We start from the raw sequence: 26,933 nt of genomic DNA on the forward strand, positions 1-26,933 counted from the left end.
GAAGAATAGTCATATGATTAACAGAAATAGGGAACACAGAGGAAGAATAAATTGATTGGGAGGAAAGACAATGAATTTCAGTTGTGATACACTGATTCTGCAATTAGGGCAATAATGGCTAAGAAACAGATGGGAAACTGCGACAATCTTAGGAGAAAGATCAGAGTTGGAAGTAAACATTGGAAATCATCTGCACAAAGGTTTTAGTGAAATCCATGAAATTCCCATGGAAAAGAATATCAAACGTGAAGAGACAAAGAAGATATACAAGTGGCCAATAAGCACATGAAAATATGTTCAATGTCATGGGTCATTAGGGAAATACAAGTCAGTCATAATGAGACACCAGTTCACACCCACTACGATGTCTATAATAAAAAATACTGATGATAACAAGCATTGGTGAGGATACGGAGAAAACAGAACCCGTCTACACTGCTAGTGACAATGCAAAATGCTACTAGCAATGTAGGAGGCATGGCAATGTAAAATGGTGCAGCCGCTTTGGAAAAGTTGTTCAGTTTCTCAGAGTTAAACACTGAGTTATCATGACTCAGCAATTCTACTGCTGGGTATCTACTCAAGATAAATGACAACATATATTCACATAAAAACTTCTACCAGGCTGGGCGTGGTGGCTCACACCTGTAATCCCAGTACTTTGGGAGGCCGAGGTGGGTGGATTGCCTTGGTCGTGAGTTCGAGACCAGCCTGACTAACATGGAGAAACCCCGTCTCTACTAAAAATACAAAATTAGCCGGGGATGGTGGCATATGCCTGTAATCCCAGCTACTTGGGAGGCTGAAGCAGGAGAATTGTGGAGGCTGTGGTGAGCCGAGATGGCACCACTGCACTCCAGCCTGGGCAACAAGGGCAAAACTCCGTTTCCAAAAAAAAAAAAAAAATTCTACCAAATGTTCATAACAACATTATTTACAATAGCCAAAAGGAAGCAACTCAAGTGTCCACCAAGAGATACATGGATAAACAAAATGTGGCATATCCATATGATGGAATATTAGCCATAAAAAGAAACTGGACTTCAGTAAAATTAAACCAAAAACCTTATACTCTGTGAAAGGTACTGTTAAGAGAATGAAAACAGAATTCATGTGAGAAATATTTTCAAAACACATTATCTGATAAAGGATTTGTATCCACCATACACAAAAAGAAAACAATCAATTTAAAAATGGGAAAAATATCTAAACAGACATCACATCAAAGAAAAAGTACAGATGGCAAAAAGCATGTAAAAAGATGCTCAGCATCATATGTCATCAGAGAATTGCAAATTAAAACCATGAACTACCACTGCAAACCTATTAGAATGACGAAAATCCAAACAACTTACAACACCAAATGATGGCAAGGATGTAAAGCAACAGGAACTCTTATTCATTGCTGGTCAGAATGCAAAATGACAAAGCCACTTTGGAAGCCAGTTTGGCAGTTTCTTACAAAGATAAACATAGTTTATGCTCACTGGTATTTACCTAAATTGGGTGAAAACTTATGAGCCCACAAAAACCTGCATGCACACAAATGACTGAAGCAGCTTTATCCATAATTGCCCCAAATTGGAAGTAACCAAGATGTTCTTTAAAAGCTGAATGGATAAACTGTGGTAAATCCACACAATAGAATATTATTTAGCCATGAAAAGAAATGAGCCATTAAGCCAAAGAAAGGCAGGGAAGAAGCTTACATGCACATTACTTAGTGATAGAAGCCTCTCTGAAAACATTACATGCTGTATGATTCCAATTATATAACATTCTGGGAAAGCAAATCAAAAGATCAGTGGTTGGTAGGTGTTGACAGGGCGGAGGGAAAGACTGCCCTAAAAGTTCCCTGTGTTTTACCTTTTCATCAAAACTACTCTGTATCATACTGTAATGGTAGATATATGACATTAGACATTTGTCAAAACCCATAAAACTGTACAACACAAAGAATGAACCCAAATGTACAGACTTTAGTTAATAATAATGTGTCAATATCCATTCATCAATTATGACAAATGTACCACACCAACGCAAGATGTTTGTGGGCAAAACTATGGTCAGGAATGAAGAGAAGGGGAGTATAAAGGAATTCTCTGTACTATCTGCTCAACTTTCTGTAAACTTAAAACTGCTCTAAAAAGTAGTCTGTTAATTAAAAACAAAAACTTAAAAAGAGAGAGAGAATAAAGTGCTGTTACATGCTACAATATGGATGAACCCTGAAAACATTGAGTGAAAGAAGGTAGCCATAAAAGACCATATAGTGTGTGATTCCATTTATACGAAAGGTCCAGAATAGGGGAATTCTATGGAGACAGAAAGTAGATTAGCGGTTATCTAGGACTAGTGGGGGGAATTAAGGGGAAATGGAGGGTGACTGCTAATGGGTATGGGGTTTCTTTCTGGGGTTTTGAAAATGTTATAAAATTTATTGTGGTGGTTGTGGTGATGGTCTAGAGCTCTATGAGTACACTAAAAATCACTTTAAGTGGGTGACTTGTATGCATATCTCAATAAAACTGTAAAAATGGTAAAGAGTTTGAAAATCTCAATAAAAAGGACCATTTTCTAGGAAAATTAGCTAACTGGAATCACAAAGAAGTAGAAAACATGGGGAAAAATAGGGTGTTACAAATTTTCTTCCGATGATTGTTACAGTGCCCAGACAGCTTTATGAGCAAGTTCTTTTTAATTTACAAAGAACAGGCAACTTCCATGCTCTACAAGTGGTTCTCATTATAAAGTAAAAGAAGAAATAAGCCCATTCATTTTATAAAACTAAAGTTATCCTGATCACAAAACCTGACAAACACCCACACAAATACACACAGAAAGAAAACTGAAGACTGATGTCACTTAGGAATATAGATGCAAAAATCCTAAATGAAATGTCAGCAAGCCAAATCTGGCAAGACATTATGAGCAAGGAGGGATTATTTCAGGAGTCCAATTTATTATTAGGAAGTCTAGACATATAATTCATCACAACAATCAATTGAAGGAGAAAACCTGAACAAATAACAAGAAATTAATATTTTAAATGTATTTTTAAAATCTATTAATAAACAAGGAAAAACCTATACCAAAACATAAAATTGAGCAAAAAAGAAAAAAATAGTTCAGTTTTACTTGTGATTAAATAAATGTTAATTTTAAAATACGATAATTCTTTGTAGTCAAATTGGCAAAATAGTAATATCAAGAATTTGGAAAAAAAAGGATATACCAATATTCTGCCTCTAAGATAAAAATTGTTATAGGAACATTTAGCAATACCCATGAAAAGCCTTAAAAATTAACATACAGGTGAAACACAGTTGCACATTTAGGAATTTCTTCACAGGGAACAATCAAGGACTTGCAAAGACGTAGTCACACACTACTTACCTCTATATTGTTTATAGTACAGAAAAACAGAAAGTGACTGAAATGTCCAGCATTAGAAGATTCACCAGATAAATTCTGGTATGTTCATTCAATGAAATGCCATGTAACCAGTGAAGGTAAAAAAGAACAATGAACTTAGGTATTCTGAATACACTCAGTAAAAAAGCTTATGAAAGAGCATGTAGAATATAGAGAAAAGAAAGCTGGGTGGTTACAATAAAATGCTAATAGTGGCTATCTCTGAGTGGGAAGAATACAAGTAACTTATATGCTGTCTTTTTTGTATATCTGTGATTTTGTACATGTTCTATAATAAACATATATTACTTTGGTAAAGAAAAATACAATAAGAGTGTATTTTAATGTATATACTCTTAACTAAGAAGTTTCACTGCTAGAAATTTATCTTTAAAATCAGATACTCACAAGATTTATGTATAGGAACACATATTATTATAACAGCAAAAAAAGGAAACCAACTAAATGTCTAGCAATTATAAAGTATGAAATAACTATGGCTATACAATGGAATACTAGGTAGCTATTAAAAATCATGAGGTAGAAGAACATATAATGACAAAGAAAATTAAGCAAAAAGGCAGATTATAAAATAGTAAATACAAAATGAGGCTAATTTTTTCTTTTATACATTTTTAATTTTTTAATTTTTAATTTTGTGAATACTAAGTGTGTATATATACGTGTATACACATATACATATATGGGGTATAATTTTTAAAAATAAAACTATATGGAAAAAATACTGGAGGGAAACATACCAAAATGAACATCAATTACAGTTCTCCCGAAGCCAAAGAACCACTGGTAATTTGTTTATTTTCACCTTTCTGCATTTCACAAATTTTCCACAATAGATTTTAAACTCTAGGCATTTGAGGAGCAAGCAAGGAGCGAGAAAAGGTATAAAACCATAATAATTCTCTCTGCTGCCATTATACTAGGCATTTATAGTATCCCATAACTGAATGCAAGAATTGGTCCTGTATAAATGGGAAGAACATGGATTAAAACAAATGAGAAAAGGGGCAATGTACTAATATGTTATCTGCATAATTTTTTAAAGCGTAAATATAAATCTGGAAACCAACATATTACGAGGTTAAGAATGGTTACTTCTTGTTGGTAGGAATGTGGGTAATGCTTAATTTTGTAAGTGTGATTTTCTTTGTTTAATTTTTGAAAAATAAAAAAATTAAAATTAAAACCAAATGAGAGACCGATAAATATTTCCACTCACTGGTGTTGGGGCAGTGTGAGTACACTTCCTCCTCTGTGTCTGAGACTGTGGGAGGAGCCCAGTCAGTCCCCGGGATGGGAGGGAACATTCATGGCCACTGCTTTCCTCCCCAAGTCTCAGGGGCTGAACATTGGTGCCCTCTCAGTGAAATAAGACAGCGATGCTCGTCTCTCCATTCACTGAATGCCAGGGAGCCCCTGATCCTATGGCAACTGCCCCATAAATCAGGCTCATGGACCCCTAACCCTTCAGAGCTCCCAGTCAGCAGAGTTCTCTCCCACATCATGGCCCTCTATTCCGGCTTCTGCACCCTGCCATGAGACCGGGAGCTCCTGGAGGGCAGGGCCTGTAGTTTAGCTCAAAGCTTGCCTCTGTGACTACCCTAGTGCCTTGCATAGAGTGGATATTCAATTAACATTTATGAGACTTTGAAAGGCAGGCAGGTATGAAATATCATCTTGGTGCCTGACTTGGGAATAGAGGAACATGGATACTAGCATATATCCATGAAGCCTTTCATCCTCTCAGGAAAAGCACAACCCAGCCCATGGCTTGGCTACTTCTTGACGAGCGCACAGGTGCAGTGGTCTCATGGATGAGAATGCCACCTAGTGGCATGGATGTGACAGTCTCGTGGATGAGAATGCCACCAGGGTAGGCATGGGCAGTGATGAAAGCAGGTCAAGGAAGAAATTAAACCTGGTTCAAACAGATCTTCTTTGAAATAAAGATATACAAACCAGGCCGGGCGCGGTGGCTCAAGCCTGTAATCCCAGCACTTTGGGAGGCTGAGACGGGCGGATCACGAGGTCAGGAGATCGAGACCATCCTGGCTAACACGGTGAAACCCCGTCTCTACAGAATAGCATTAAAAATAGAGTAGAATGGATGGCAGCCACCTGTAGTCCCAGCTACTCAGGAGGCTGAGGCAGGAGAATGGCGTGAACCCGGGAGGCGGAGCTTGCAGTGAGCTGAGATCCAGCCACTGCACTCCAGCCTGGGCGGCAGAGCGAGACTCCGTCTCAAAAAAAAAAAAAAAAAAAGATATACAAACCATCACAGTAAATGGAACAGTGGGGGCTAGATGAGGTGTCTGTATAAAGGCACGGCAGCTACAAAGTCAATATAGCATCAATATACAAATTCACCTGTGATGCAATAGGTTTCCTTTGTTTCAAACTGAAAGAAGACATTCCATCTCACTGCCAAAGGCTTACAAATTAACCCTGAGGGTCAGGGTTCATGGTACTTACACAAGGTTCCTGTGGATGCTGTTGTAGCCCATAACTTTAAAATTATTCTATCATCCTTGAGCACTTTCTCTTAGTGGGGAGATGATGGAATTTAGTGATCATAAGAAGTATATAATGGGAGAAATCTCCTTTGCTAAAGGTTCATGTAATGAAAGTTATGAAAAACTCTTTTTTTCATTAAAGCAAACTAATTTTTTCACTGAAGAAAAAGTAATTATTTAAATGTTTAAAGAAACAACTTTTTTCATTAAAGCAAATTAATTCTTTAAATATGTCAGAGTGTCTCCAGGTACTGACTAGTGTTCTTAGGAAAAAAACCTTTTAGGAACAGAAAAATTCAGATGAAAAGAACACAGCCCTTATCCTTCCCCCTTCAAATATAAGTCAAATAGTGGCTGTGAAACTGAGTGCAGGGAAATCCCTCCATTTTTTATAACATCAAAATGGAATAAGGCTTCATTGCTCAAGCTCACACATACCAGCTCTGAAAGCACATGTGGGTTAAATATCTCAGACTAGGTTTGTTTGAAATGTTCTTGCTTTCAATATGATCAACTAAAGACAGTTACTCTGGACTTAGAGCTTCATGGAACAACATAGACTTGATTATGCCAAAAGTATTTTACGCAGCTTGAGAAGTCCACTCTTAACAAGTGCCTTTGGAAGTCAAGGCAAAGGATTTTTTTTAAAAAAAAAATGAGCTGGAAGAGATCCTGACCGGTATAACTAGACAGCCTGTGGGATTCAAGAGGTAACAGCTTATCTGCTTTTAAACGCTAATACAATAAGAGAGTTCACAATAAAGTTGGACAACCACCATAACATCTTTTATCGAAACTGTCTCAAGTTTGTAACTGATCTTTCTGTTTTCACTTGACCCAATTTGGCCAAACCCACACAGCCTAGCACAGGCTCATAATGGTAGAATTATGAGCCTGTGCTCCAGTCAAACTAAATTTCTCACTGTTCAACTGTGTCAATATTTTTTTTAACTCTCTAGCACTGAAAAAAATTGAGTCACCCCAAAAGGTTGTTAGGATCATTCTCAAGTACCGTAAAAACCCTGTCCAGAAGAGACATATCCTCAGACATGCTGTCACACAAGACTCTGCCTTTGGAAATATAGATCCATGGAGGATGAGACAAGAGTTTATACCTCTCTGCACCTGACCTGGGTTGTTTTATTGCTTGTTATGCTACTGACTAATCCAGTGCTTCCCAAACATTTTTGGAGTTTTGACATTTCACTGGTTCTAAGCAAAACAATTGTTTGTATTGTTTTTATAAAATGTACCTATCTTACCCCCAAGAATGATGTAACTTTTCAAAAAAAAAAAATTAAAGTTAATTAAAATGAATTTGGCTTTGAGAAATTTAGAACAATTTTGTGAGGTACTTTGAAATCCTATGAAACACTCTAGAATTCCCAAAACAAGGGGTTGAGAATAACTATTTTGGCAAATATGTTTGTCTCTCCATGCTTTGTTATTCCCACCTATAAAATGAAAACTAATGATGCTCCTACTCTTTCCCAAGTTTCCCAGTCTGTATATTACGAGAACACAGGCTTATAGAAAGAACTCTGCTTTCCCCAGAATAAAGGATTCCCATCTAACCCAGATAAAGAAATTTAACTATAACTCTGAATTCTCCTTATGAGATAAACATTCCACATGTTACCAGCAAAATATGAGATACTGTAACATTACCTGATAACACAGAGACATAAAATTCTTTCAGGCTGCAAAAAGATATTTATGTTACTAAACTTACATTTGAAGATCACAGTGCTTGAGAAAGTGTAGATCCAACATCCAAACATAGTTGCCACTGGGAAGGAACTGCCTTTAGCTTCTGTGAACAGAGGAGTCTCTTCTGAGGTAGGGATGGGAGTTCAGGACTCTGAGAAGATAACATGTCATAATTTCCACTGGGTTCTCTGTTGAAATGTTTCTTTCTGCAGAGAGATTAGAAGTGCAGCACTGGGAGGAGAGGCTGAAAAACAAACATAAGCCTCCCTTGTTGGAGTACATTTTGTCCCCACAAAGTTATTTTGTTTGTGATCACAATTCAGTGAATTCTTTTTGAGAGAATTCTTTTATTGCAACTGTCTCTAAGAAGCTAAATTTTTCCAAGCAGCACTCTGTGGAGAATCCCAGAATTAGACAATAATTATAAATAAGAGTTCTACAAGTAACCAGAGACACAGACCAAAGGGAATGTGATAGGCCATACAGGGTACTGCTCTGCCTCCAGGCTGGGTAAGAATCCTAACCCAAATGGACTGGGAAAGAGTTCACGTCATTCTAAAATAATAACAGGAAAGAATCTGTTATGGACTGAATGTGTCCCCGCAAAATTTATATGTTAAAATCCTGACCCCTAAGGTGATGGTATTAGGAGATGGGTCCTTTGGAAGGTGATTAGGTCATGAGGGTGGAACCATCATAAATGAGATAAGTACCCTTATAAGAGGCCAGAGAGCTAGCTCACTCTTTCTTCTGAGGACACAGCAAAAAGATGGCCATCCGCAACCCCAAAGAGGGTCCTCACCAGAACTCATATTAGCACCCTGATCTAAGACTTCCAGCCTCCAGAACTATGAGAAATAAATTTCTACTGTTTTCAAGTCATCCAGTTTGTGGTACTTTGCTTTGGTAACCCAAACCTTTCTGGATGAGGCAGAATCCAAGAGTTAGAGATCTGAGAGTCAGAAAACACCTCTAGAGATCACTTGTTGCAGCCTTTTGAAGAGAACAAAGGTATTATGCTAATTTTCTGTAGGCCTAATGTTAAGGTATCCTCAGGAGAAAATAACAAATGTGATATAAGCTACATATCGTGTAATACTGTACAATCTCAAATAACATGATTACACAACTTATTAAGATCCTATGACTATTTTTTGCATATAAAAAAGAAGTTAGCATAAATTAGTTGTTAGCTAATGTAAAAGTACTGAACAGTCCTTTGTGCTTTTTTTTTTTTTTTTTTTTTTTTTTTTGACAGGATCTCACTCTCTTGCCCAGGCTGGAGTGCAGTGGCTTGATCTTGGCTCACTGTAACCTCCACCTCCTGAGTTCAAGCGATTTTCCTGCCTCAGCCTCCTGAGTAGCTGGGATTACAGGCGCCCACCACCATGCCCAACTAATTTTTATATTTTTAGTAGAGATGGGGGGTTTCATCATGTTGGCCAGGCTGGTCTCGAACTCCTGACCTCAAGTGATCTGCCTGCCTTGGTCTCCCAAAAGTGCTGGGATTACAGGCGTGAGCCTACTGAGCAACTGCTTAGGTTAACCTACTCCTGCTCTTACCCAGAATCACAGGTGACTTAGAGCTTTCAGAAGAGGAACCTATCCTTTAAAAGACCCCAAAGAAACCTTGGAGTGATAGAACAACACTTCATTTTCCCTAGGAATTTCTACGTGTTTAGAGAAGGAGGTCTAGATTAAACCAAGCCACTTCTCAGAGCTAACCAGACATACTAAAAGGAGGCTGCAAGTTTCTCAGATCATAAGCCAGGCAAAACCACACACAATTCCTGCAAAAATGGCCACAATTTAAAAATTAAAAAATAATAGATGTTGGTGTGGATGTGGTGAAAAGGGAACACTTTTACACTGCTGGTGGGAATTTAAACTACTATAACCACTACAGAAAACAGTATGGAGACTCCTTAAAGCACTAAAAGTAGATCTACCATTTGATCCAGCAATCCCACTATTGGGTATCTAACCACAGGTAAAGAAGTCATTATTTTTGCAATTTGCAATTGCAAAAATATGGAATCAGCCTAAATGCCCATCAACTAACGAGTGAATAAAGAAAATATGATAGATAGATAGATAGATAGATAGATAGATAGATAGATAGACAGATAGATAGATAGTATCTCTCACGTATACCATGGAATATGATTTGGCCACAAAAAGTAATGAAATAATGGCATTTGCAGCAACCTGCATGGAGTTGGAGACCATTATTCTAAGTGAGTAACTCAGGAATGAAAAATCAAACATTGTATGTTCTCACTTATAAGTGGGAGCTAAGCTATGAGGACACAAAGGCATAAGAATGATATAATGGACTTGGGACTCAGGGGTAAGGGTGGGAGGGGGATGAGGGATAAAAAACTACACATTGGGTACAGTGTACACTGCTTGTATAATGGGTGCACCAAAATCTCAGAAATCACCACGAAAGAACTTACCCATGTAACCAAATACCACCTATTCCCCAAAAAACAATTGAAATAATAATAAAAATAAAATAAAAAATAAAGATGATGACATTGCTGATGTGAATATAAACTGATGGAGCCACTCTGGAAAACAGTTTGGCCATTAATTCTTTCAAATGTTAAATATAAATTTACCATGTGAACCAGCAATTCAACACCTAGGCAATAAATAAAATGAAAACCTATGTCCGCACAAAGACTTGTAAGTATGCTCATGACTGCATTATTCACAATAGCCAAAAAGTGAAAACAATCCAAATGTTCATCAACTATTAAACAGATAAACAAAATATGATACATCCATACAACGAAATACTAGCCAGCAAAACAAAGGAACAAAATACTGTTACATGCTACAATATTGATGAGCCTCAAAAACATTATGCTAAGTGAAAGAAGCCAGATACAAAAGACTAGATATTGTATGATTCTATTTACAGGAAATTCCAAAGACAGGAAATCTACAATAACAATTTTGGTTGCCAGGGTTGGGGATAGGAAGGTGACTGACTGCAAATAGGTATGAAGGATCCTCAGAGGTGACGGCAATGTTTTAAGAGTAGATTATGTTACTGGTTACATAACTGTAAATCCACTAAAAGTTACTAAATTGTACACTTAAAAGGGTGAATTTACGATATGTAAATTTTATCACCATAAGCCTGATTTTTAAAATGAGGGAGAAATGAGGACTTTCTCAGGAAAACAAAAATAATGATGGAAATCCTAGCCAATATTTCTACACTACAAGAAATGTTGAAGAGGTTTTTTTATACCGAAGGAATATATTAGATGGAAACATAAATGTTCACAAATAAATCAAAAGGGCTAAAAAGAAATAAATTAACTGATCTAAAATATTACTAGGAGTAAAATATTGTGCAGAAGTAGCTATAGTAATATCAGACAAAGTAAACTTCAGAACAAAGAATATTGTCAGAAATTGAGATATTACACAATGAAGAGGTCAATTCTCCGATTAGATATAAAAATTGTAAATGTGCAGGCACTTAACAGAGCTTAAAATATATTAGACAAACTGTGACACTACTGAAAAAATAAAATGACAAATACACAATTATAATGGGAAACTTTAACACTTCTCTCTTAGTAACTGAAAGAAAATGTAGGCAGAAAATTAGTGATGGCATAAATTACTTAAACAGCACTACTATTCACCTTGACTTAACTGATATGTATTTTTAAAACTACATCCAATGCATGTTTTTCAGCAGCACATGGACTGTTCATAGGGATCAACCATACTGTGGGCCATAAAAAACTCAACAAATTTAAAAGAATTGAAATCATTAAAAGTATATTCTCAGGAGCTGGGCGTGGTGGCTCATGTCTGTAATCCCAGCAGTTTGGGAGGCCAAGGCGGGCAGATTGCTTGAGGCCAGGAGTTCGAGATCAGCCTGGCCAACATGGAGAAACCCTGTCTCCACTAAAAATACAAAAATTAGCGGGGCATGCTAGTGCATGCCTGTGATTCTAGCTACTTGGGAGGCTGAGGTATGAGAATCGCTTGAATCTGGGAGACAGAGGTTGCAGTGAGCCAAGATAGCATCACTGCACTCCAGCCTGGGTGACAGAGTGAGACTGTGTTTCCAAAAAAAAAGTATGTTATCAGGCGATATTGGAAATTAATAAAAGAAAGATATTTGTAAATAACACTTTCGAGAGAATAAAAGGACTAACCACAGACTGGAAAAGAATATTTGCAGATCATAAATCTGAAGAAGGACTTGTATCCAGAATAAAAAAAAACAACCCTCAAAATTCAACAGTAATAATGATCCACACAGTGTGGTACTGAAGGAAGTATAGACACATAGAACAATAGAACAGAATAGCATATACTTTGGGAGGCCAAGGTGGATCTCTTGAGGCCAGGAGTTTGAGACTAGCCTGGGCAACAGAAGGAGATTCTGTCTCTACAAAACATAATAATAATTAAAAAGCTGCATATGGTGGCGCACACCTGTAGTCCTAGCTACTCAGAAGGCTGAGGCAGGAGAATTGTTTAAGCCCAGGAGTGAGCCATGATTGCATCACTGCACTCCAGCCTGGGCATGCAGACCCTGACTCTTAAAAAGAAAAAAAAAGAATATCAGAGACAGAAATAGATCCACACAAAGATGCCCAACTGATTTCTGACAAAGGTGCAAAACCAATTCAAAGGAAGAGGCAGAGCTTTTTCAGTAAGTGGTGTTGAAGCAACTGGACATATATGGAAGGGGGAAAGAAAGAAAAAGAAAAATGAACCTTGACTTAAACCTCAAACTTTAACTCAAAATGGAACATAGTATGAAATGTAAAAATGTAAAACTTTTCAAAAAAACACAAGAGAAAATCTTCAGACATAAGATTAAGTGAAGAGTTCTTACACTTGGCATCAAAAGCATGACCCATAAAAGTAAAAACTGAAAATTATACCTCATCAAATTTAAAAACTTTGCTCTGTGAAAAACTCTTTCAAGGAGATGAAAAAAGACAAATTACAGACGGAGAGAAAAATCTGCAAGTTATATATCCCACAAAGGACTTATATCTGGAATATATAAAGAACTCTCAAAACTCAACATTAAAAAAAATCCAATTAGAAAAGAGGCAAAAGACATTTAACTGAAAAGGATACACAGATGCCAAATAAGCACATGAAAAGATGTTCAATATCATTAGCCCTCAAGAAAATGCAAATTAAAACCACAATGAGATACTGCTACAAACCTATCAAAGTGGATAAAATAAAACACTGTGACAACACCAAATGCTAACGAAGATGTGGAGCAAATGGATCACTGACATCGGTGGTCAAAATGTAAAACTGCACAATCACTCTGGAAAATAGTTTGGCAGTTTCTTCTTTAAAATTATTACTAGTATTATTATTATTATTATTATTATCGTACTTTAAGTTCTGGGGTACATGTGCGGAATGTGCAGGTTTGTTACATAGGTATACATGTGCTACGGTGGTTTGCAGTTTCTTTGAACACTAAAAATGGATTGGCCAGGCACAGTGGCTCACGCCTGTAATCCCAGCACTTTGGGAGGCCAAGGCAGGCGGATTATGAGGTCAGGAGATCAAGATCATCCTGGCCAACATGGTGAAACCCCGTCTCTACTAAAAATATAAAAATTAGTGGGCGTGGTGGCGCATGCCTGTAATCCCAGCTACTCAGGAGGCTGAGGCAGGAGAATCTCTTGAACCAGGGAGTTGAAGGTTGCAGTGAGCCAAGATCGTGCCACAGCACTCCAGCCTGGTGAGAGAACAAGACTCCATCTCAAAAAAAAAAAAAAAAATAGATTTACGAAATGACCCATCAATAGCACTCTTGGGCATTCACCCCAGAAAAATGAAAACTTATGTTAATGTAGAAACTTGTATATGAATGCTCACAGAAACTTTATTTGGAATAGCTCAAAGTGGAAACTACCAAAATTGACAATGCTTAAATTATAGTACATCCATACTATGAAATACTATCCAGCAATAAAAAGGAATGAACTATTGATACATGTAACAACTTGAAGGAACCTCCAGGAATTATGCTGAGCGGAAAAAAAAGCAAATACGAAAAGGAAACACACTATATAGTATGCTTCCATGTATATAACATCCTTGGAACAACATTATACAGATGGTAAACCAAATAGTGGTTGACAAGGGTAAAGGATATACAGTAGGAAGTGGGTGAGGCTGTGGAGAGGTAGTATGAGAGGAACATTGTGGTGATGACACAGTTCTGTACGTTGATTGTTGTGGAACCTACACAAAACCATACATGTGATAAAACTGCATAGAAACACACACACACAAGTATATGTATAACTGGTAAAATCTGAATAACCTCTGTGGATTGTACCAATGTCAATTTTCTGATACTAATATTGTACCATAGTTAGGCAAGATGTTAACACTGGGGGAGAGTGAGTGAAGGGAATACATTTCTTTGCAACTTCCTTTAAATCTATAATTATTTCCAAATAAAGTTTTAAAATTAACCGTAAGAAAACAAGCAACCCAATATTTTGAATGGACGAGAATATAAACAGAAGATTTACCAAAGAAGTTATATGGATGGCAAATGAGCATGTTAAAAGATGTTCAACATTAATAATCATTACAGAAATGCAAATTATAACCAGAAAGAGATACCACTATACACCTTAGAGTGGCAAAACAAAACAAAAACATACACAGAAAAACTAGCAGTACCAGGTGCTGGCAAGAATGTGGAACAACTGGAACTCTCAAGCCCTGCTAGTGGGAATGCAAAATGGTACAGCAACTCTGCAAAAAGTTTGACAAGTTCTTAAAAAGAACTATAACCCAGCAATTTACCAAGTAACCCAGCAATTTCACTCCTGAATATTTACTCAAAAGAAATAAAAACTATGTTCACACAAACCCTGTACACAAATGTTTATAACAATTTATCCATAATAGAGAAAAGATGGAAACAAACCAAATATCCCTCAACTATAGGACTCATAAACAAAATGTGGTACATCTATACAATGTAATATGACCCAGCAGTAAAAAGCAATGAACTCCTGGGCTGGGTGCAGTGGCTCACACCTGTAATCCCAGCAATTCGAGAGCCAGAGGCAGGTGGATCACTTGAGGCCAGGAGTTCGAGACCAGCCTGGTCAACATGGCGAAATCTCGTCTCTACAAAAAATATAAAAATTAGCCAGGCGCGGTGGTGCACGCCTGTAGTTCCAGCTACTTGGGAGGTTGAAGCATGAGAATCCCTTAAACGTGGGAGGCAGAGGTTGCAGTGGGCCGAGATTGCACCACTGCACGCTAGCCTGGGCAAGAGAGCGAGACTATCACACACACACAAAGGAATGAACTACTGATAACACAACAACATAGTTAAATCTCAGAAGCATTTTGCTACCTGAAAGAAGCCACATCCAAAAGGTTACAACCATATCATTCTGTTTCTTTGATAATCTGGAAAACTATGGGAATGGAAATTAGATCAGCGGCTGCCAAGGCTGAGAATGGAGAAGGGGTTGAATACCAAGAGAAGGTACAAAGCAATTGCTGAGGCGACGGAATCGTTTGGTAACTTAACTGTAGTGATGGCATTAGGCAAAAGCCATAAAACGGTACACCATACCAGTTTGCACTATGTAAAAAAATAAGTAAACATGCCAAAAAAGGATCCCCCTGCATACCCACCTAAGTGACAACATGTGCCGTCAAGGATGGAGAGCAAATGGAACTCACACATTGCTGGTGGTAATGTAAATTGCTACAGCCGCTTTAGAAATCTGTTTTTCAATATCTGCTAAAATTAAACATATGCATATCCCATAAATCATCAATTTTACCTCTAGACATATACATAACAGTAACACATATTCACCAAAAAAAGTAAATCCAAGCATGTTCATAGCAGCTTTGTTTGTATTACAAAAACCTGGGAACAATTCCAGTATATACAAATAGTGGAATGGGTAAATAAATCACGGTATACTGATAAAATGGAACAGTACATGGCAATGAGAACAAAGTATTGCTCACATGACAACATGGATGAATCTCACAAGCAATATTTAATATAAAAATCCAGACAGTAATAAGAGTACATAGTGTATGATCCCATTTATGTAAAGTAATAAAAAATGTTGCAAAATAGCAATTACCTTTGGGCAGAAATAGTGACTTGGAGGGTATTACAAAGAGGTCCTAGCGGTGTTCTATTTTGTGATTTAAGTGCTGGCTATCTTGTTAAGTTGTGAATGTTCATCAGTGCATTCACTTAATATTTGGGCATGTTTTCTATTTGCAAATTATACTTCCATTAAAAATGTTTTAGGCCAGGCATGGTAGCTCATGCCTGTAATCTCAGTGCTTTGGGAGGCTGAGGCAGGAGGATTGCTTGAGGCCAGGAATTTCAGACCAGCCTGGGCAACATAGTGAGACCTCATCTTTAAAAAATTTTTTTTTTAATTTGCTGGGTGTGCTGGTGTATGCCTGTGGTCCTAGCTACTAAGGAGGCTGAGGTGGGAGGATCACTTGAGCCCAGGAGGTCAAGGCTGCAGAAAGCTATGATCACATCACTACACTTCAGCCTGAGTGACAAAGCGAAACCCTATTTCAAAAAAAAAGTTTAAAAAGTTTTAAATGTATGCTTCATTTTCTTTTCTTTTTAAAATTTAGGTTTGCTTATATAGCCAATTGCTGTAAGTCTGTAACTAAAACCAAGATTACAGTAACTCAATGCATAGAAGTTAAAGATAGATAAGCCAATTTTGTAATCTTGCCTTTTACTTTTTGTTTGTTGGCTTTTACATTACTTAAAAATTGTTAAGGAGTAATAAATGCCTGTCCACGTCCATTCCTGTCTGGTCTAGAAAATTTAAATTGTCTATAAGTCTTTTGGCTGTAAGTCTCTTGGCCACAGTGGTCCTACCAAGGAACAGGATGGACCTGGGGCAGGCAGCCAAACCATCTCCACAATGCTATGGGACAAAATAAAAGTTTGGCCATTGATGTTGCCTCTGACAAATCCTGGCCAGAAGGAAAGAATGTAAACCAAAAATAAAATTCTAAGCTCCCCAACCATCTGAATGGACCCCTCCTCTTGGCCAAGGGCATTCCAAAGTTAACCTGAAAAACTAGTTCAGGACATGATGGGGAAGGGGGAGTCGGACATGCCTCATTACCATTAACATGAACACAGACCTTAAGACTGATAGAATAGACTCTTTAAGTCTACTAAGAAACATTTACATTCTCTCTGAAGCCTGCTACCTGTAGGTTTCATCTGCATGATAAAACTGTGGTCTCCACAACTCCTTATCATAAACCAGACATTCCCTTCTAATGATTCCAGGTCTTTAGATAAGAACTCAACCAATTATTAATGCCAGTCAGAAAATTTCTGAACCTGCCTATGACCCGGAAGTCCTCCAACTTCCATTTGTCCTGCTTTTCCAGACCAAACCAATGTACATCTCAACACATATCAATTGATGTCTTATATCTCCCTAAAAACCAACCTGTGGCCTGACCACCTTGGGCATGTCACCAGGACCCCCTTAGACAGTGTCACAGGCATGTCCTTAGCCTTGGCAAAATAAACTTCTAAATTGATTGAAAAAAAATTTTAGGTTTTCTGATAAGATCGATTCCAAGTGAGAGGAGTGAGAATTATACATGAAAGGATGCAAGCAACTTTTGATCACCTGCTCTACCATGAACAGTGCCAGGAGCTTCATAATAACTACGAGAGGTATGTATTTTATTTCCATTTTAGAGATGAAGAAGACTCAAGAACAAGAAGAACTTTACTAGTTTAAATTACAATTATATGATTCCAGCATTTCTAGAATGAAAAACTCAGGGAATATCTGAGAGAGAAAGGTCTGTAAAGAGCATTTAATCCAGCCCCTTTATAAAAACTGGGAAAATCTGTCCCAGGAGGGAAAGGGACTAGTTCAAGATTAGCCATCTACTCAAAGAGAAGGAACTCGAATTTCAGTCTCTTGAGTGCCACCCAGTGGACAATGTACCATGACCGATATTTACAGACAAGTTATCAAAAAACTTTTACAGAATAGTGGGAAAGAGCATTCATTAAATTGAGAATTGGAAGAACTGGATCCTGTCCCGGTTTTGCCAAGTAAGGTTAGCTTCCCCTCTCTTGGTTTTAATTTCCCCACCTGTGTAATATGAAGTGACAATAGGAAAATCGACATGAGGCAGCAAGTCTTGGATCCAAGACAGACACAGATCCAGGTTTTGTGGGGCTTGAAGCTTGTAACATTTGGGGCCGCCTTTAAGTATAAGAATGCAAAATTACCAATATAAAATTGGGAACAAAAGCCAATATTTAAAATGAGAAAAAAAAAGAACACACACATTTGAAAAAGTTGACAAATGCTAGAAACATCTGAAAATTTAGAAAAAAATACATAAATAGCTACTTATCTTTAGTACTTAATTGCCTCATGCACTTCTGTAGTATGTTATTCCTGCTTTTCTCGTTTGTTATAGTTGGAAACACGGGATTCAGCATATAGTTATAATCACAACTAAGATTTATTACAGCAATGTACTTAGGGCACACAGCCAGATCACAAGCAGAAAAGACACAGGCAAAGTTTGGAGGAGCCCATGAACAGACTTCCTTATGCTTTCTCCCTCCCATGAGGGGCCACACAGAGCACATGCTTTTCTCGGCAACAAATATGCAGTGGCACGCGTGATGTTTCTGGCCAGAGAAGCCCAGATGCATTGCCCACAGTTTACACTGGGGTTTGGTAACAGAGACATCCTCTGCCTAGCATGCACCAAAATTCCAGACTCCCAGAAAGAAAGCAGGTGTTCAGCATAAACTACATTGTTTGTATTAACAGTCAAGGCACAGTGAGCCACCTTATCAGTTAACTGTTGACTAGGGAAATTCTGAGAGTCAAGTTTCCAGATGCCAGCAGGGAGCGTAACTTCCAAGCAGGTCTTTCTAAGGGTAGCAGTCACAGGAACTGTGACTGTGCCCTTTCTAGCTCAGGACACATTTGATGTTGTCACTGTTTGGGAATTCAGTCCTGACCAATTTAAGAGGTTGTGTTTCTTAGCTGTCTCTGGCCCCTGGTTTGCCCAGTTTAATTCTGTGCCTGTCCAGCAAAACTCTTCTGCATACTATTCAATGTTTCTAGTCCTCCTACAGGTCCATGTCCTACAATCACAGGAATTCTGAAAAATGCCATTTTACAAAACCCCCTTCCAAATGTGCAAATAAACGTATCTTGTATTTACAGTTGCGTACACTGTACGCTGGGTATATTCCTGACAAGAGGGCACTTTTGCTTTTCAATGAAAATGGAATCCTTCACTTACAATTTTACACACCTGATTGATGACTGGAAGATTTTTCCACAGACTAGCTTCTGGTGCTGTACACTGTGAATCTTGGTTCTCCTCCACTGCCAACATACCCCTGATGTCAAGTGCTGCAAGTCACAGTGACATTGCAATGTACCCTCCAGCCTCACCCCTCTTGTCCTAACACCGGATGCATTAGCATAGTAAGCAGAAGTATTCCTGCAAGCTATTTCAATAATAAAGGGCAGCTGGCAATAACTGGGAAATACATGAAATTGCTTGTGGACCCCTATATCCTAAACTAAATGAATCCCAACTTAATGTCCCCTTAGTTGAATTCCCAACATGACCATGGTTATTGCATTGCTACTCAACACATAGGCAAGAGGGATAGAGACAGCATAGTGGAAAGAAAGATTCCCTGAACCAACTGTGGTTAAAGTATCTTTTGTAGATTTTCCAAACCATACAACTGTAGGACCATGACGCTAGGGGCTGTGTAAGCAAGAGACACTGAAGCTTTATCTTAAACTTCATTCACTTCACTGTGTACTTGCATGGGGTCTAGAGACTTACAGAAGAGAAACCATGAGAAAAGACGTAGGGCCCAGATAATGAGACAGAACGGAAGAAAGTACACAATCAGAAACAAGGACAAGGAAATTAAGACAAATTCCAGATAAACAAAGTGCAAAATTTACCTGGGAATGTGTGACCTGCATGTGACCTAGCATGGGAGAGGCAGCCTGAAGAGTTATTCTTCCTAAGCTGGGGCACAACACAAGGATCAAAACAACAGAGCTGGCTTTATTCCATGGCTGAGCCAGGAGGATGTATCATGAGATTCTGTCGATATTGAGTGGATAGGAGGAGGACTAGTTCAGAGATGTCAGGATTCTTGGACCACAGACAGAGAGAAGTTTTGCTGAGCAGGCCAGAATTAAACTGGGCAAACCAGGAGCCAGAGACAGCTAAGAATCACAACCTCTTAAACTGGTCAGGACTGAATTCCTAAACAGTCACACCATCAAATGTGTCCTGAGCTAGAAAGGGCCTTCTAGGTACCATACTCCACCATTCCACCACTATCTTGTGGGTACAGAGATCACATCACCATAGTCAGGGTCAAAAAGACTGGTTGAGTCCTGCCTTGATCACTTACAGCACAAGCTGAGGCAAATCACTTCCCCTCTCTGAATTTCAGCATCCTCATCTCTTGAGTGAAGAGAATGATAATGTGGTCCCAGGAGCCTGTGAAGAATTCAGTGGCACATTAGGATGAGAAAAAGGACCTGGAGAGGCATTCCTGCTGACCCAGAACACAACACAAGAACCTAAAGGCAAGTATGTTATAAGCTTAAAAGCCTTGCAGGAATGTTACCTTTGCTTTACTACAGAGGAGGCACCAGCAGGAGAACTCACTCTCAGAAGACAGATGGAGTCCTCAGAAAATGCTGATTCTCATGAACTCTTCTCTGTCCCTAATGTACAAGTAGTTTCAAGCAGGGGTCTTGTTGGTATTTTAGGGGGAAATTGATGGTACTACTTTAGGATTAATTTGATAAGACTAACGGTCATTTTATAAAGAGAAAGTCTCCCCATAAGTAGTATGGCTGGGAAGGGAGAATGAAGGAGGGTACAGGAAACCTGAGCAAGTATTGAAATATCTAAATGAGAGATAAGAAAGCAAGGGCAATTATGCTGTGATTGAAGGTGACACTTGCACCCCGATCATCTCCCCACCCACCTCTGGCCCAGATGACTTACTGGCCACATGAGTGAATCAGTGAATTCTCCTCAGGAAGAGAACCAGTTTGCCTTTTAAAAATGCTGACAGTGAAACCCAAGTGAGGACACTCACCTGCTGCACCCAGCGTGCAACCCATACTCCTTCAGTGGGCCTTTAGGAGTTGGACCCAATCTAGTTTCCCAGCCTCTTCTCCCATGACTTCACTCTACGAATGGGTCTGCTCCAGCCACCAACCTTCTCTGGGCTCCTTGAAGGTACCTAACCCCTTCAGGCTGCCCTTCCCCCATTTCCCACCTAACAAAACCCTTTCGACCTTCAAGGCCCAGCTCAAACACCCACTCCTCTACGAAGCCTCCCCCAGCCCCTTGCCCAGAGTGAGCAGTTCCTTCCTCTTCACATTCACCTAACTCCTCTTGCCTGTAAGATGCCCCCTTACAAGTAACAAAGACATGAGTGTGCACCTACCTTCAAGGAGCCTCTTCCAGGAGGGGGCCTGGCTTCGATCTGCTTTTTGACATGATACTTTGCACTGAGATCTGCCCTCTCCTGCCAGGCTGTGCTCACACCAATACCAAGAGATCACGAGACACCCTGCCAGCAAATGCCCTGGAAGCACATCCCCTTCATGCCCCTGGCAGTTGTCTAATGCACACACAAGATGAAAGCAGCTCTCGGGTGGCCTGTTGCAGGGCACAGCACAGTTCTGCCTATGCCAAGGCAGATGCTGGGCCCTTCCCTATTGTGCTCAGCACATACCCGTTCTCCAGGGCACCTTTCCTGGGCATTAATTCATCCAGGCAGTTAATATGGATTGTACAGCCTGCTGTGTGCCAGGTACCATGTGGACCCCACCACCCATGCCCAATGCAGGCCCCTCTAGTGGGCAACCCTTGCTCCACACCTCCCTGCTGGGCTGCTCAAGACTGTCAGGTCGGGCTCAACCTGCTCTCCAGCCCTGCTTCCTTCCTGTCCCTTTCCTGAGGGTTAGTTAGCCCCAGTAAACCTTTGGTCCTGCCAACTCCCTCTCACAGTCTGCTTCCTGGAGGACCCAATCTGAGACAGTGGGTTCCAGAGTGGTCCGAGAAAACAGGTGGTAAGATGGGGTCTTGGTACAGGATTGCCCTGCATCTCCCCAACTGGCAACGAGGTTCCCATCTTCGGGGGTAGGTGGCACGCAGGTGGCTCTAGGCACAAGATGGCAGGCTAGTTGCTAGACCTTCGATGTTAGAACTTTCGCTGGGATGGCTGGCTTGTGAAGAGGAAGCTCCTGGAAGGCGAGGAGATCCAGGCAGGGCAGATGCCTGGAAATGAAAACTCAGGGAACGGTATGTTTCCTGAAGGACCCACCGGGATTAATGAGAGGCCAAGGGCAATTAACAAACATCTAAAAATTAAGCAGAAACACTGGAGTCTTCCTGGTGGTTTACAGAGTAGCCCCCGATCCAAGCAATGGGCAAGCAGCAAAGTCTGAAGAACAAACCCAGGACTTGCTAAGGTGGCTGAACTCCAAAGACAGTTGAACGCTCAGCCAAGGCAGGTCTGTCATGCCAATGACACGAGTCCTGCTGGGAAAACCTGCATCCCTGATACATGGAACACGCACATCTAGGAGAAGGTCTCTGAATATCTGGTCTCCCTAGATGCCCTTGAAACTTCTGAGCTTGCAGCATCAGCCCACCCCCTCCCATGAAGCACTGCAGGCACCCTATCCCGAAGGAGAAATAAATAACACAAGAATTTTCCCCACAGGTGTCCTCCCTCCCAGGAGTGGCCCTCACCTTATCACTGGCTGCCGGGTAGGGTGATCAACAGTCCCAGTTTGCTGAGGGACTTGCGGTGCTAAAAGCCAGCGAGTCCCAGGGAAGCAGGAGGAATTGGTGAGCTGACTGCCACACCCGTGACTAGAGTGAAGGTGCAGCACAGAGCTGCGCAGGCAGGGTGTGCTGGGTCTGGGAAGGGGGAAAGCGATGACACCCCTGAGGAGCTGCAGGATCAGCATGCACCTGCAGCGGCCGGGGGGTCCCTGTGGGATGGGACCCGGATGCAGCTCAACCAGTGGGGGCCGGAAACGAAAACTACACAAGGGACTTGGAGACACTCTGCTGCTCAACACAACTGAATGCCCTGGTAGGGAGCCGAAGGGATGGGGCAAACCTGTGGATGGCATGGGATGGGCATCAGTGATGGTCCAGGCCTGAGTGACGGTGAAAGGCCCGAATTGTCATGGCAGATGGTGAAGGAAGGGATTCAAAGGCTGGCTAAGCAAAGTGAGTTTGCTGGAACTGGACAGAAAGAGGTGAGACCAGAAGACACCCTGGAGAAGATCATGTTTTCGGAGAAGGGCCCAGAGGACACATCAAAGTGGCAAGGGCATCAGGAATGTGTGCGGAGAGAGGGGCGCCAGCCCTCTCAGAGATCCAGCCTTGGGGAATCTCTACCAGGCCAATTCCCTTCCATTTCCATTCCACCATTCCTTCCCTCCTTTCCTCTTCCTCCTTCTTTCTTCCTCTTCCTCCCTACTCCTTCCTCCCTCCTCTCTCTCTTCTCTCTTCCACTCTCCTCATTCCTTCCTCCTTCCCTCCTCCTCCTTCCTCTTCCCTCCTCCTTCCTCCTCTCTCCCTCCTCCTCCCCCTCCTCCTCCTTTTCCTCTGCTCCTCTTTATTCTATTCCTCCTCTTCATCCTTTTATCATCCTCCTCTCCTCTGGTCCTCCTTTCTTCATCCTCTCTGCTCTTCTCCATCCTCCTTTCTTCCATCCTCTCTCCTCTTCCTCCTCTTCCTTCCTCCCTCCCTCCTTCCTCCTCTTCCCTCCCTATTCCTTCCCTCCCTCCCCTCCTCTTCCTCCTCCTCCTCTTCCTTCCTGTTCCTCCTCCATCCATCCACTCTCTTCTTCCTTCTCTTTCTCCATCTCCTCCTCTCCTCCTCTCCTGTCTCTCCTTTCTTCCTTCCTCCTCCTCCTCCCATTCCTCCTTTTCTTGTCCCTCTTCCTCTTCTTCCTCCTTCCTCCTCCTCCTCCATCTCCTCTCCTCTTTTCTGTCCCTTCTCCTCCTTCACCTCTTCTCCTTGGTCTCCTTCCTCCTCCTCCTTCCTTCCAACTTCCCTCTTCCCCTCCCTCCTCTTTCTTCCTCCTGCTCCTCCAGGCTCCTGTTCATCCACTTTACCTGTCTCCTCCTGCTACACCACACGTTCCGCATGACCCTGTGGCAGGAGTCAGGGCAGAAAAGGAAAGCTAAAAAGGCGGACAAATGAGTGCAAGAGAGAGCAAAGAAGGAGCCCTCTCTAATCTAATGGGCAGGGCACTGGGCGCATGCAAGCACCTCCTCTTTTGGGGAGGGGCCACAGCCCACCTCCAGATGGAGGGGCAGTGGGACTATCCATGACCTCTGGGATTTACTTGCAATTTGGAGTGCTTAGAGTGAGATACTGAGTCCAAAACAGCCCTGCAAAGAGGCGGAAGAGTAGTAAGCCCCCTAGGCGGATATGTGGTCTCTGAAATGCAAAAAAACCAGCTTGCCTTGGGGTTTGGGGGCCCAGAATTCAGAAAGAGCTCCTACAACTCCATGCCAACAAGCAAGTGACTCCAATGAAAGGTGGTGAAGCTAGCCGGGCACAGTTCATCAACCGCCGGACCGAAGTGGATGGATAAAGGTCAGTTCGCGTCAGCCGATAACATGAATCTCGCCAGACATGGTGGTCACATATCATCATCACCTCGGGGAGGTGAACGATGAAAGTTGAACGAGATCATCGACAAGGGTCGAAACAGGCAAAACCATTTCCCTGGAGGCAGGGAAGGCAGGCTGAACAAGAAGCATCATGAAGGAAACCGTGGAATTAGGGTCAAAGCGATCCCAGACTGGCGTGCCCCAGAACACTAGGCTGGATCAGAACCCTCCAGGAGGGAGACAGCCTCCTGGGCCTCAGGTCAAAAAGCACAGTGAGGGGAGTGAAACACGCCTGGAGAGAATCTCAGTGGGAGGCAAGGGGAAGAGGAGAGGGAGTGACTCAGAAAACAGGAGTCGTCACACAGAAATCCAGCTGAAACAAAAACAATGCTTCCGGCGGGGAGCATGTGAAATGAGAAGAGGACTACACAGTCAGAATGCAGGCACAGAGGAAAGGTGATAGCAAGTCAAGGGAACAGCTAATGAGGGAGGCTACCAATATCAAAGGCGGATCAATCCGACATCAAAATCAACACGGCAGCAGCACGTTGCGCCGCTTGCAGGCAAATCGGATCGTTCAGAAACCAAAACCAGGATCATGGCAGGATCGGGTCTAGGGGAGGAGGCAGGCAGAGAGGAGTACAGTCAGCTGCAAAGCAGGATCTTTGGAAAGACAACGACTTCCCTAAAGAGACACAGCGATGTAGCACAATGGGCATGCAGAAACAAGGCCTGAAGAAGCTTGAACTGAGGAACCACACCCAGGAGTTGGGGTCAGTTGAGTGTGCTGAGTAGAGTGCAGCCAAGCAGGCGGTTTCATGCAGGAGCACAGCAAAGGAACCGAGAAGGCCCCATGCAGTTGGCTGTGCCTGGGGCTCAGAGCATCCGCGGAGGGCCCCACAGAAGGGAAGGCAGAACAGGGCAGGCCTGGGGAGGTGAAAGGCCGACCTGATCTACTAAAGACAAAAAGAGGGAGGAAGAATCTTGTTCCTGCCAGGACATTGTTAATGGGAGGAATGAGGAGGCAGCAGGTGAAGAGAGTATGGCGTGGAGGACAGAAATCAGACCGTTTTCGGGTCTGGTGCTGACCTGCTATTGGGATGAAAATGAAGACTCAGGTGCATTCTGGCCCCTTTCTCAGGGATAGCTGAACACCACCCGCATCCCTACCTGGCCTGGTGATGCCATTCTTCCTAGGCCCACTCACCGCTGCAGCTGCTTTACTTGGACTTCCTCTCCTCATCCGACCACAGATGAGACCTCTGTGGGAGGTCTCAGGGAGAGTGTGCACCCACGTGCGCATTGCACCCCACTGCCCAGCACACCCAGGAGTGACAGTGAGGAGCAGCTGGGAGAGTTGGAAAAGGGAGCCCTTATGTGGCCACCATGGGCTTCCCCGCTAGCAGCCACACGGTGACTCTCCAGCTCATTATGCAAGTTCTAGTTCTTCATACAAGACGCTACAGGCGGAGCAACAGCAACCCACCATCCCGGGGATCCTCACTCATGATTTGAAACCACTCCCAGCAGGTTCTGGGGTGTTTGGCAGAAGCTGGCAACCATTCTTGGGGGGAAGGAACCCAGGAGGGGATGCTAGCATGCATAGGAATTGTAACTGGTGATCTGAAGGTCCCCTGCAGCCCTACGGCCTACATCCCATAAAGAGGGACCCTCTCCTCCTCACCTCATCTTCAGTATTCCTGCTTCCTCGAGCTTCTCCAGGGAGAAGTAGGTGCATCTCACTAGAAAAAACAAGAAGGCAGCCCTTTGCTGGTTTAACACTTACTAAGTAGATACTGTGCCCTGGGCACCCAGTCTCAGAAATGAGTAAAACACTGGCCTTGCCTTCAAGGAACTCAAGAGACCCTGTGGCAGCCACAGACTCTTACAGAGCAATTGCCACCAGGGGTTGCAAGAGCCTAATGTGGAGTGGGAATGGGGGATGTAGAAAATGCTATCAGAGCTGGAGACAAAAGTCCTTAATACTCGGGGTGGGACTGTGAAAGTGACATTAAAGTTGTGTCTTGAAGGAGACCAGGAGTGCACCAGGACAAGGCCATGGGAACTAACGGTGCAAAGCAAGGAGACCTGGAACAGCAGGCTGGTGGGGACCAGTGACTAAACAGCACAGCGTGAACCCAGTGTTCGGCTTAAGGGTGGGGAGAGCTGAGCTGACTCCTTGAACTGTTAGGACTTAAACCTGAGAAGGCCCGGCCGCGTTTTCACTAGAGGATTGTTGGGGACAGATCTGTGACTTAGAAACTGAGCCAATGGAATGTGGAGGACAGACCTGAGGGAGGAAAGACAGAGGCTTCCAGGTTGGTCAGGAGGCTCATGGAACAGTGCAGGCTCCAGACCACGAGCCCTGAGTTCTGGAAGTAGCAGCGGGGAGGCAGGACGAGGAGCAGTTTTGTCTCATCAGGCACTCCAGAGGCAGGGACTCAAAACTTGCTTATAAAGTCAATGCGGGAGACTAGATAAGGGGAGGGACAGAGGAGTAAAGCATGGCAGCACTACAGAA

The 26,933-nt window shown here is 41.8% G+C and overlaps 1 pseudogene across 1 annotated transcript in view; it reads right to left on the reverse strand.

The window, feature by feature from the left end:
- Positions 1–22,998, reverse strand: part of LOC101016569 — a 152,462-nt pseudogene extending 129,464 nt beyond the window's left edge. The window contains exons 1-3 of the transcript XR_001898451.3: positions 20,380–22,998; positions 20,161–20,249; positions 7,681–7,864 (exon numbers count right to left, since the gene is read on the reverse strand). The product of XR_001898451.3 is annotated as a nucleolar protein 11 pseudogene (transcript). The remainder of the gene's footprint in view (positions 1–7,680; positions 7,865–20,160; positions 20,250–20,379) is intronic.
- Positions 22,999–26,933: the final 3,935 nt, after the last annotated feature.

Source organism: Papio anubis, chromosome X (genome assembly GCF_008728515.1).
Source record: "Papio anubis isolate 15944 chromosome X, Panubis1.0, whole genome shotgun sequence".
Lineage (NCBI taxonomy): Eukaryota > Metazoa > Chordata > Mammalia > Primates > Cercopithecidae > Papio > Papio anubis.